The sequence below is a fragment of the Mus caroli genome, unplaced genomic scaffold (genome assembly GCF_978045245.1).
Source record: "Mus caroli unplaced genomic scaffold, Mus_caroli_1 scaffold_57, whole genome shotgun sequence".
NCBI classification, from domain to species: Eukaryota; Metazoa; Chordata; class Mammalia; order Rodentia; family Muridae; genus Mus; species Mus caroli.
Genome location: NW_028227312.1, coordinates 602298 through 613232, shown reverse-complemented (window position 1 = coordinate 613232; position 10935 = coordinate 602298).

Here is a 10935-nt window from a genome sequence, read left to right as displayed (position 1 = left end):
GTGCCCTGGGTTACTCTATCTCTGAAACATTAAAACTAGCCAAGGAAACTTTTGAAACCAGTAACAAAAATCAGTCGTTCTTCCATTTAGGTTATCTCTTTGTCTTAGCCACAGAAAGTATATCAGAGGTAGATCAAAGGTGGCTTTACTTCATTTAGTTGACTAGTGATTAAAATTTTATTTTTATTTATTTATTTTTTTAATTTATTTTTTATTAGGTATTTTCCTCGTTTAAATTTTCAATGCTATCCCAAAAGTGCTATCCCACTTCTGTGTTTGCTAGGCCCTGGCATAGTCTCAAAATAGACAGCTATATCTGGGTCCTTTCAGCAAAATCTTGCTAGTGTATGCAATGGTGTCAGCATTTGGAAGCTGATTATGAGATGGATCCCTGCATATGGCAATCACTAGATGGTCCATCCTTTCGTCACAGCTCCAAATTTTGTCTCTGTAACTCCTTCCAAGGGTGTTTTGTCCCCATTTCTAAGAAGGGGCAAAGTGTCCACACTTTGGTCTTCGTTCTTCTTGAGTTTCATGCATTTAGCAAATTGTATCTTATATCTTGGATATCCTAAGTTTTTGGGCTAATATCCACTTATCAGTGAATACATATTGTGCGAGTTCCTTTGTGATTGTGTTAACTCACTCAGGATGATGCCCTCCAGGTCCATCCATTTTCCTAGGAATTTCATAAATTCATTTTTTTAATAGCTGAGTAGTACTCCATTGTGTAAATGTACAACATTTTCTGTACCCATTCCTCTGTTGAGGGGCATCTGGTTTCTTTCCACCTTATGGCTATTGTAAATAAGGCTGCTATGAACATAGTGGAGCATGTGTCCTTCTTACTGGTTGGGACATCTTCTGGATATATGCTCAGGAGAGGTATTGGGGGATCCTTTGGTAGTACTATGTCCACTTTTCTGAGGAACCACCAGACTGATTTCCAGAGTGGTTGTACAAGCTTGCAACCCCACCAACAATGGAGGAGTGTTCCTCTTTCTCCACATCCTCGCCAGCATCTGCTGTCACCTGAATTTTTGAACTTAGCCATTCTGACTGGTGTGAAGTGGAATCTCAGGGCTGTTTTGATTTGCTTTTCCCTGATGATTAAGGATGTTGAACATTTTTTCAGGTGATTCTCAGCCATTCGGCATTCCTCAGGTGAGAATTCTTTGTTCAGGTCTGAGCCCCATTTTTTAATGGGGTTATTTGATTTTCTGGAGTCCACCTTCGTGAGTTCTTTATATATATTGGATATTAATCCCCTATCCGATTTGGGATAGGTAAAGATCCTTTCCCAATCTGTTGGTGGCCTATTTGTCTTATTGACGGTGTCTTTTGCTTTGCAGAAGCTTTGCAATTTTATGAGGTCCCATTTATCGATTCTCGATCTTACAGCACAAGCCATTGCTGTTCTATTCAGGAATTTTTCCCCTGTACCCGTATCTTCGAGGCTTTTCCCTACTTTCTCCTCTATAAGTTTCAGTGTCTCTGGTTTTATTTGGAGTTCCTTAATCCACTTAGATTTGACCTTAGTACAAGGAGATAGAAATGGATCAATTCGCATTTTTCTACATGATAACCGCCAGTTGTGCCAGCACCATTTGTTGAAAATGTTGTCTTTTTTCCACTGGATGGTTTTAGCTCCCTTGTGCAAGATCAAGTGACCATAGGAGTGTGGGTTCATCTCTGGGTTTTCAATTCTGTTCCATTGGTCTACTTTTCTGTCACAATACCAATACCATGCAGTTTTTATCACAATTGCTCTGTAGTACAGCTTTAGGTCCGGCATGGTGATTCCACCAGAGGTACTTTTATCCGTGAGAAGAGTTTTTGCTATCCTAGGTTTTTTGTTATTCCAGATGAATCTGCTGATTGCCCTTTCTAATTCGTTGAAGAATTGAGTTGGAATTTTGATGGGTATTGCATTGAATCTGTAGATTGCTTTTGGCAAGATAGCCAATAAAATTTTATTTTATTCCAAGAAATTCATTTTGAATTTGTGTATTTAAGATTGTAAAAATGGGCCAGAGCTATTATATAAAAGGTTCATGATTTTTAGTATTAAACGTTTAATTCAATTTGATTTAATTATGTATTCCCACCCACTTCCAAAAAAATCATATAGAGAGAACTCTGTAAAGTTTCCTGTCTAAATTTTCCCATTGGTTATTGTTTGGCAGCACTAAGGTTATAGTAGTGTAAGGAAGTTATTTAACCTTCTGCAATTCATCAATGTTAGATAGATTTCTCCTGTTTCATTTGAGGTCATTCATGCATTTAATATGTGTGTACATAAATTATGGTATATAAACACACATACATATATACACACTCATACACACAAACACACACCCACATACACACACTCATACACACACACATACACACACACACACACACATACACACATACACACATATTCACATATTTAGATTCATATGGCCACTACAACAGTAAGGACTAAAAACAACTCTTAATTATAAGAATTGCTTGCATATCCTTGCCAACTGTATTAATTTTCAGACAACTTTCTCATTTTTAATTCAGAGCAAAACCGATAGTGTTTCTTTCTTCTTAGACTTGGAATTTAAAGAATGTTATAGAAATGGACTGTTCTAGTATGTGATGCTTAGTTACTGCTTTTTCATCCAGTGTAATTCCTTAGAGACTCATCTCAGCGGCAGAGAACTTCTCTTTCATAGTACTGGTATGAGCATGAGAGACTCCTTAACTAAACTTAAGTAAATCAAATGATAATCTCATTTTTACCAGATATGCTTAATAGAAAATGAGCAAAGCAAACTACAGCAAGCATACTCTGGACATAAATTTTTATTCTTTCCTGAGTATTTATATATACATCCTTTTAAATGCCCAGAAAATATTTTATATCAACTTTTTATTTATATTTTTGTTGCATTAAAATTGGTATTTGCAAAATTAGAATGTTTAAACTTTGAGGAGGTTTAAATTAATCAATTAATTGATTAATTACCAGTCCAATATTAGTAATTCATTTAGTATCATTTAAACACTTTGCTGACCTTAGATGCTTAAATGTTTTCTATTTGTAAAAGTTTTATAAGATCTAAATTATAAGCATTTCAGGTAATTCCTATAGTGAATGGTTGTGTAATTTAACTTTCTATTTATGCTTGTTAATGCTGAAGCAACATTTATTGCCTTTTCTTGGCTGCATTTCTCAAACTTGCAAAGCAGTCAAATGATCATAAATGTGTTTATACTACTGAATTACTCTCTTCTCAATCTCTGTTGTCCTTATCTTGACTTTAGTTTTACAGAAGCCTTAGGATTAGCAAGAGTGATACTTGCCACTGTACTCTTATTTTCCATGACGATTTCAGTTATTTTATGGCCTATGACTTTACACATGGATTATAGAATAAGCTTATCTAAGCTTATCGGTATTTACACAAAACATTTGAGTTAATTGGCAGGAACCCCATTAGGAGTCTAACTCAGTGAGTGACAGTTACTATGGGGAGACTTCAATAAAAGGCTAAGATGCATTTTTCAATTTATAAAGAACATACCATATTTTTATTACTTTCATGAGCATTTTATTGGTTTTTGCTTTCAATAATGTTCTATACATATTTTAAAGTCATTAAACATTTTTGTTTATTTTGAGATACTAGTAAATATATCTGATCTAAGATTATTAACTTGTTCTTAATTTTAAAATATAATTATTGTTAATGTATTTTGGATTTTATAACCTTTCCAAACCAAATTATTAGTTCTAGAAGTGTTTGTTGGGGAACTGAATTACAGTATTGACTATCATGTCTTTTTTCAAAACAGACATGGGTATTGTTTCTTTGCTAATCTAAGAGCTCTTATGTGTGTATATTTATTTGCTTCTTTATTACTGTTTGCCTGTAGTAGTCTGTATTTTTTTAATCTTTTTTTTACAGTCCAGACTTTATTACCCTCCAGTTCCACCCTCTGACTTTTCCACAACCTTTACCTAATTCCCACCCCCCCATCCCACTAAAACCCCTCTCTCTGCTCCAAGAGGATGTCCCCAACCCATCTTTCCATGAGCCCTCTACTCTGTGGGGCCCCAAGTCTCTCCAGGCTTAGGTGCATCTTCTCTGACTAAGTACAAACTGGCAATATTCTGATGTATGTGTTCAGGGCCTCATTTCAGCTGGTGTATGCTGCCTGGTTGGTAACTCAGTATCTGAGAGGTCTTAGGCATGCAGATTAGTTGAGGCTCTGGTCTTCTATGGGGTCACCCTCTTACTCAGCTTCTTCCAGCTTTCCACCAATTCAACCACAGTTGTCACCAGCTTCTGTCCATTTGTTTAGGTGTAAATATCTGCATCTGAGTCTTTCAGCTGATTATTGAGCCTTTTGAAGGTCAGTTATGATAGGCTCCTGTTTATAAGCACACCATAGCATCAGTAATACTGTCAGGCCTTGGGACCTCCCCCTGAGCTGCATCACAATTTGTGCCTGTGTCTGGTCCTCCTTTTCCTCAGGTTCTTCTCCATTTGTGTTCCTACAGTTCTTTTAGACAGGAACAATTCTAGGTCTGAGTTTTTTGACTGTGGAATGACAAACCCATCCCTCCATATAATACATGGTCTTTTACTGTAGGTGGACTCTAAAAGTTTTCTCTCCTCACTGTAGAGCATTTCATCTAAGGTCCCTCCCTCTGAGTCCTGAGCATCTCTCACCTCCCAGGTTTCTGATACATTCTAAAGGGTCCCCCACTTCCTAACTCCCAAAGTTGCCTGTTTTGATATTTTCTGCTGGCCCTCATGGCTTTAGTCCCCCTTCCCTCTCTTAATACCTGCTTATGTTCCCTCTTCCCCTCTCTGTTGGCTTTCCCACTCAGGTCCCTCCCTCTATCCTCACCTTCTATGATTGCTTTTTTTTTTTTTTTTAGATGACACATAAACGATTTATTGATAGATTTAGACCCATAGATAGATGCAATAGAGATAAGAAAATAATCACATAACTAATTGCTTTTTGTATCAATTCCCTTTATTAGCCCACCATCTGCATTTTTCTTCAGATGCCCTCTTGTATCTTAGTCTGCATCCTATCAGAAGAAACACATCTATAAAGCAATCTCAAAACATTTTTGGTGGAAATGAAACCTTACAACCCTAACTGACATTGCAAATCTCCACATATTTCATTGTGGACTCTTTCCCTGCATTTTTTTTTAATTTGGTAAATTAATTTGGTAAATTAATTACAAAATTTAATTTTGTAAATTCCTCATTTACATTTCCAGTGCTATCCAAAAGGTGGGATTGAGGAATTGTTACTTGCACCTTCGTCCTTTTTACGTTCTTGAGTTCTGTGGATTGTATCCTGGGCATTCTGTATGTTTTGGGCTAATATCCAATTATTAGTGAGTTCATACCATGCATATCCTTTTGGGTCTGAGTTACCTCATTCAGGATGATACTATCTAGATCCATGCATTTGTCTGCAAAATTCATGATATTCTCATTCTTAATAGTTGAGTAGTATTTCATTTTATAAATGGATTACATTTTCTGCATCCATTCTTTCTTCTAAGACATGGTACACTGAATCTAGTAGAAGAGAAAGTGCTAAAGTGCCTCATACTCATTGGCAAAGGGGGATATTTCCTAAACAGAACTCCAATGGCTCAGGCTCTAAGATCATGAGTTGATAAGTGGGACCTCATGAAACTGCAAAGCTTCTGTAAGGCAAAGGATACAGGGAACAGGGCAAATCAGTAACCTACAGATTGGGAAAAAGTCTTCACTAACCCCATATCAGATAGAGGGTTAGTATTCAAAATATATAATTAACTCAAGGAGCTAACTAACAACAAACCAAACAACTCAACCCAATTAAAAAAAAATACAGGATATAGAACTAAACAGAGAATTTACAACAGAAAAATCTTGAATGACTGAGAAGCATTTAAAGAAATGTTCAAAATCTTTAGTCATCAGGGAAATGGAAATCTAAACGACCCTGACTTTCCACCTTACACAAACCAATATCTCAGGTATCTATATCTCAATATCTATAACACATGTTGGTTATGATGTGGAGAAAGAGGAACACACACTTCCATTGCTGGTGGGATTACAAACTGGTAAAATCACTCTGGAAATCAATATGGAGGTTCCTCAGATAATTGGAAATAAATCTACCTGAAGTCTCAGCTTTTCCACTCTTGTGCATATGCCAAAAGGTGTACCACCATGCTACAGGAGCATATGTTCCACTATCTTCATAGAAGCCTTATTTGTTATAGCCAGAAGCTGGAAAAAACCCAGATGTTCTAATCTATAGCTTCAAATTCAGGTTTACAGTTTTGAGTGACTAGATGAATTATGTAATGAGAATTGGCATTTTACTTTATTACTAATATTTGGGAAAGGACTTTTCCTTTATTTTAGAAATGACGTTAGCTAAAAGTTTTCTTCTTTCATCAAATACATTTTATTAAGTGGAAATAGCTCTGCTCCATCTTCAAGTAGCCAAGTACTTTTACTTTGAAGAAGAGCTGGTTTTTCAGATGTCCTGCTATGGAAACTGTTAACATCACATGGTTTGGTTCCTTAGATTATTCACCTGGGAAGTTACATTTGCGTGTCATTTTTAGGGAAGAATTGTATTACTTGAAAGTGAGTATCTTTTTTATATATATACTGATAGAGCCTGTTTGCTAATATTGCGGGGGAAATTTTTTCGATTATGAGAGACATTGGTCTCTAATTACTTTGCTACTTTTTCTGGCCTCTGTATTTTATTGATATTGGATTGTACACTGAATTTATAGAACTTTCCTCCCTCTCTCCCTCCCTCCCTCCCTTCCTCCCTCTCTTCCTCCCTCCCTCCCTTCCTCCCTCTCTCCCTCCCTCCCTCCCTTCCTCCCTCTCTTCCTCCCTCCCTCCCTTCCTCCCTCTCTTCCTCCCTCCCTCATTCTCTCTCTCTCTCTCTCTCTCTCTCTCTCTCTCTCTCTCTCTCTCTCTCTCTCTCTCTCTCTCTCTCTTTCTCTCTGTCTCTCTCTCTGTGTAAGAATCTATACAGTTATTAGTGGTGACCAAGCCTTTTCTGGGAAAGTTGCACGAGGGTAATGCAGATGGTTCTCCTTATGGCAAAGCATGAGGACTTGGTTTCCCACAAGACCTGTGTGGATTTTTGTACAAAATATCCTGACCTTTCCAGAGGGAATACTTGGTCTGCTTTTGTCTTGCGTTTCCATTCCCATTGTTTTGGCTTTGCTATTAGCATTTTTCTTTCACTTTGTCTGTGATAGATGTTTCCCCAGATTCGGAAAAAGAAAGCTCCGACTGTGATTCATTCTTATTTGTCTCTGAGGGTTGTATGAATGGAGCATATCACTAATCTTATGTTTGTTAATCATGATAATGTGGTTGAGTCAACACTGGGGCATGGTCTGGGTACATTAGCTAACTTCCCAATGTTCTCTCCGGATTTGAACTTGGTTCTGACAGCAATTTGCTCACATAACAGCTAGATGATTATCAAAAAAGTAAGAAAGACTTGCTGGCTCTTTGATTCCAAGACTTATCAGGGACATTCAGAGTTCAGCCAAGCAAGAGACGCAATTAACTCAGGTTACTAATTTGCTGAAATGCCTTGGCCTTAGAGGAATTGGGTCTTATGATTAGAATATGGGAAGACACTATTTATCAATAATTAAATTAGAATTTATTTGGCATATAGTCAATCACCTCTCTATACTGTACCCAAAATTGTTATCAACCCAGGTCACTTGGTTATGTACCAATGTGCTGGGTTTGATATTAACTGCTTGATGAGGATGTATTTCCTCTCTCCTGATACAGATCATGGGTTGACAGAAAACCATAAGGTATTGAGAAGAAAGAAGGGAAAACATACAGTATGCACATTGTTGTTAAAACTAGAAAGTTCTTAAAAGAGATTGTATGTGAGAAAATGAGGAAATAAAGGTAAAACTTTTCCAACTGTGAAAAAATAAATGTATAAATAAAGATAACCTGAGCTGACTCAATGCCAGAGTGTGTGAACTGCACTTCTCCAAGTCTTCTTTCAAAGATTCCACATGACCTTTTTTTGATTTCAAACATAGCTGAAGTTAGAATTAGCCAACTTATTACATATTCTTAAAGATGGAGATTGTTTTAGGATTTCTTAAGTTACAAGTTGAATTTCATTAATGCTTACCTGGCTATTCACCTTGATTTTTTCATATTTACTTAGGTCTAGTAGGTTGTTATATTTTGTCAGTCTAGGTAGAGGTTTAGAAATTTAAATGTCTTCTTATGGACATAGTTTTAATTCTAATTTCCATTCTTATTTTCATATATAATGATCTTATGGTCATTGTCCTTCATCATTATTTCATTATTTTCCTTTGATTTCATTTGGACTTCATTTCATAAAGTGTTTTTTAAGGAGTCTTTGTAGTATTTATTTAAAACTGTGCCATATTTGCTTGGTTGGAGATTGTCTTAGTTAAGGTTTTACTGCAGGGAACAGACACCATCAGCAAGACAACTCTTATAAAGGGCAACAATTAATTGGGGCTAGCTTACAGGTTCAGAGGTTCAGTCTATTATCATCAAGGCATGGCAGTATCAGGCAGGCATGGGGCTGGAGGAGCTGAGAGTTCCACCGCCTGTTCTGAAAGCACCTAGGAGAAGACTGGCTTCTAGGCATCTAGGACAAGGGTCTTAAAGCCCATGCCCACAGTGACATACCTACTCCAACAAGGCCACACCTACTCTAACAAGGCCACAACTCCTAATACTGCCACTCCCTAGGCCAAGCATATTCAAACGACCACAGAGTTGTAGATCAGTTTATCAGTGTTGCCCACAACTGATGTGATACTGCCTATAACCCCAGCATTCAGATTACAGAGGGGCTATGATGAGCTTAAGTATGTTTTGTTCTACAAGAAAATTGAGGTGAGCCTAAACTTCATTAGATCATGTATGTAAAACAAAAATATCCATCTCCTAGTTCTTTGAGCTGGGAATCTTTGTTTTTCTCTATTCCTATTAACTTTAGATTTGGTCTTTTCATTGTGTCCTGAATTTTCTTGATGTTTTGGATTAGGAGTTTTTTATGTTTTGAATTTTCTTTGACAGTTATGCCAATCTCTTCTACTGTATCTTCTACACCTGAGATTCTCTAGTCTATCTCTTGTCTTCTGTGTGTAATACTTACATCTGTAATTCCTGACCTCTTTTCTAGGTTTTCCATTTCTAGGTTTGCTTCCATTTGAGTTTTCTTGATTGTTTCTATTTCTACCCTTAGGTCTTAGATTGCTTTATTCAATTTCTTCACCTGTTTGCCTGTGTTTTCCTGTATTTCTTTCAGTGAGTTATTGGGATTCTCCTTAAAGGACTCTATTACCTTCATTGGACAGGATTTTAGGGCAGATCCTTGATTTTCAGGTGTGTTGGTGTATTCAGGGCTTGTATGGTGGGAGAACTGGATTCTGATGATTCTCATGTGTTTTGGCTTCTGTTGCTTATGGTCTTGAGCTCACCATCTGGTTATCCCTGGTGTTTGTTGGTCTGGATGAGGGTATGGAGTCTGCCTCTTTTGTACCTGGTTGCTTCAGGTGCCCTGGTAGGCCTGTGGCCCTGGCTGTAACTAACCACCTGTGGGGCCTTCCAACTGGACGCTCTTCACAGAGGCAGAAAAACTGCTGATCTGTTGCCCTGGCTGCAATAACAAACTACAACTTTGTTAATCTTGTACTTATTTTTTCCCTGATATTTATCTAGAGGTGCTACTAATTGCTTGAAGAAAAAAAATGCTCAAATTCTTGGCTACCCTTGTCATGTTTTGATGTTCAGTTGTATCAGAAAGCATTTTATTTATGTAAACTCTTGATTGTTTAGAACATATTGAAGATTATACTTCTAATGGGTAATATAGTTTCTTTTTTATGGCCAACAGTGATTTATTTGTCTCTGATTATTTTGTTTCCTCTAGTATTTATGTTACATGATACTGGTACCTAAACTCATTTTTTAAAAATTCTTTTCTTTGTATTTGTTCATGGAAGAAGGCATTGATACTAGAACCACTTGCATGCTAGTAAATTGATCTACCATTGATCTATATTGCCATCCCCCTTGCTCTATTTACATCTATGTCAATATAGAATATTTTTCCCTAATCCTCTAAATTTCAACCAGTCAAAATGACAAAATTTGATTGAGTTCATTTATAACAGAATATATCTAATTTACACTGTTTTTCTGCTCAGAATCTCAGAAATTTTACTGTTGTCTTTAGATGACATACATACAAGGGACCTAACACTAATAATATCTAATATTTTATTATATTCATGTTTCCTATTGTATGTGTTATCACTTTTATTTCTGTTCTTGTTTTGTTTATTTGTTGAGTTTTTGTTCTTTCTTTGCAGTTACACCCTTTTAAAAACACTTATTAGATTTTAAAGATTTTGCATGTATCATTTTTCAGATTGTTTCACATATTAAAATGTACATTTGCTTATAATAACTTATTCTCCACTATGAATAATTGTAGAATTCTCCTTTCCATCTCTCCTCATTTTCCCCAAATTTTAAGATTTTTAAACTAGATAGTACTATGAATTTTATGATAAAAATATATGTAACACTTGTAATGAATAATAGTCTCTTTTATGAGTAACATTATCTTTCTATTGTTTTTATTTCAATTTCTCCTAGAATAATATAGTTTAGTCTCTTATTCTTTGCCTGAGAAAGACTTAACAAACATCACAGTTTTGTTGTATATGGATGTTGCTGATTGTTTGTGTTTATCTTTCAAAACAGGGAAAGTTTCTCCCATTCTTTCCTTCTGATTTTGATCATTTCCAAAGAGAAATTCATTACATTCTTCTAAAAGTAAATAATAATTTATACTAGAATCCTTTAA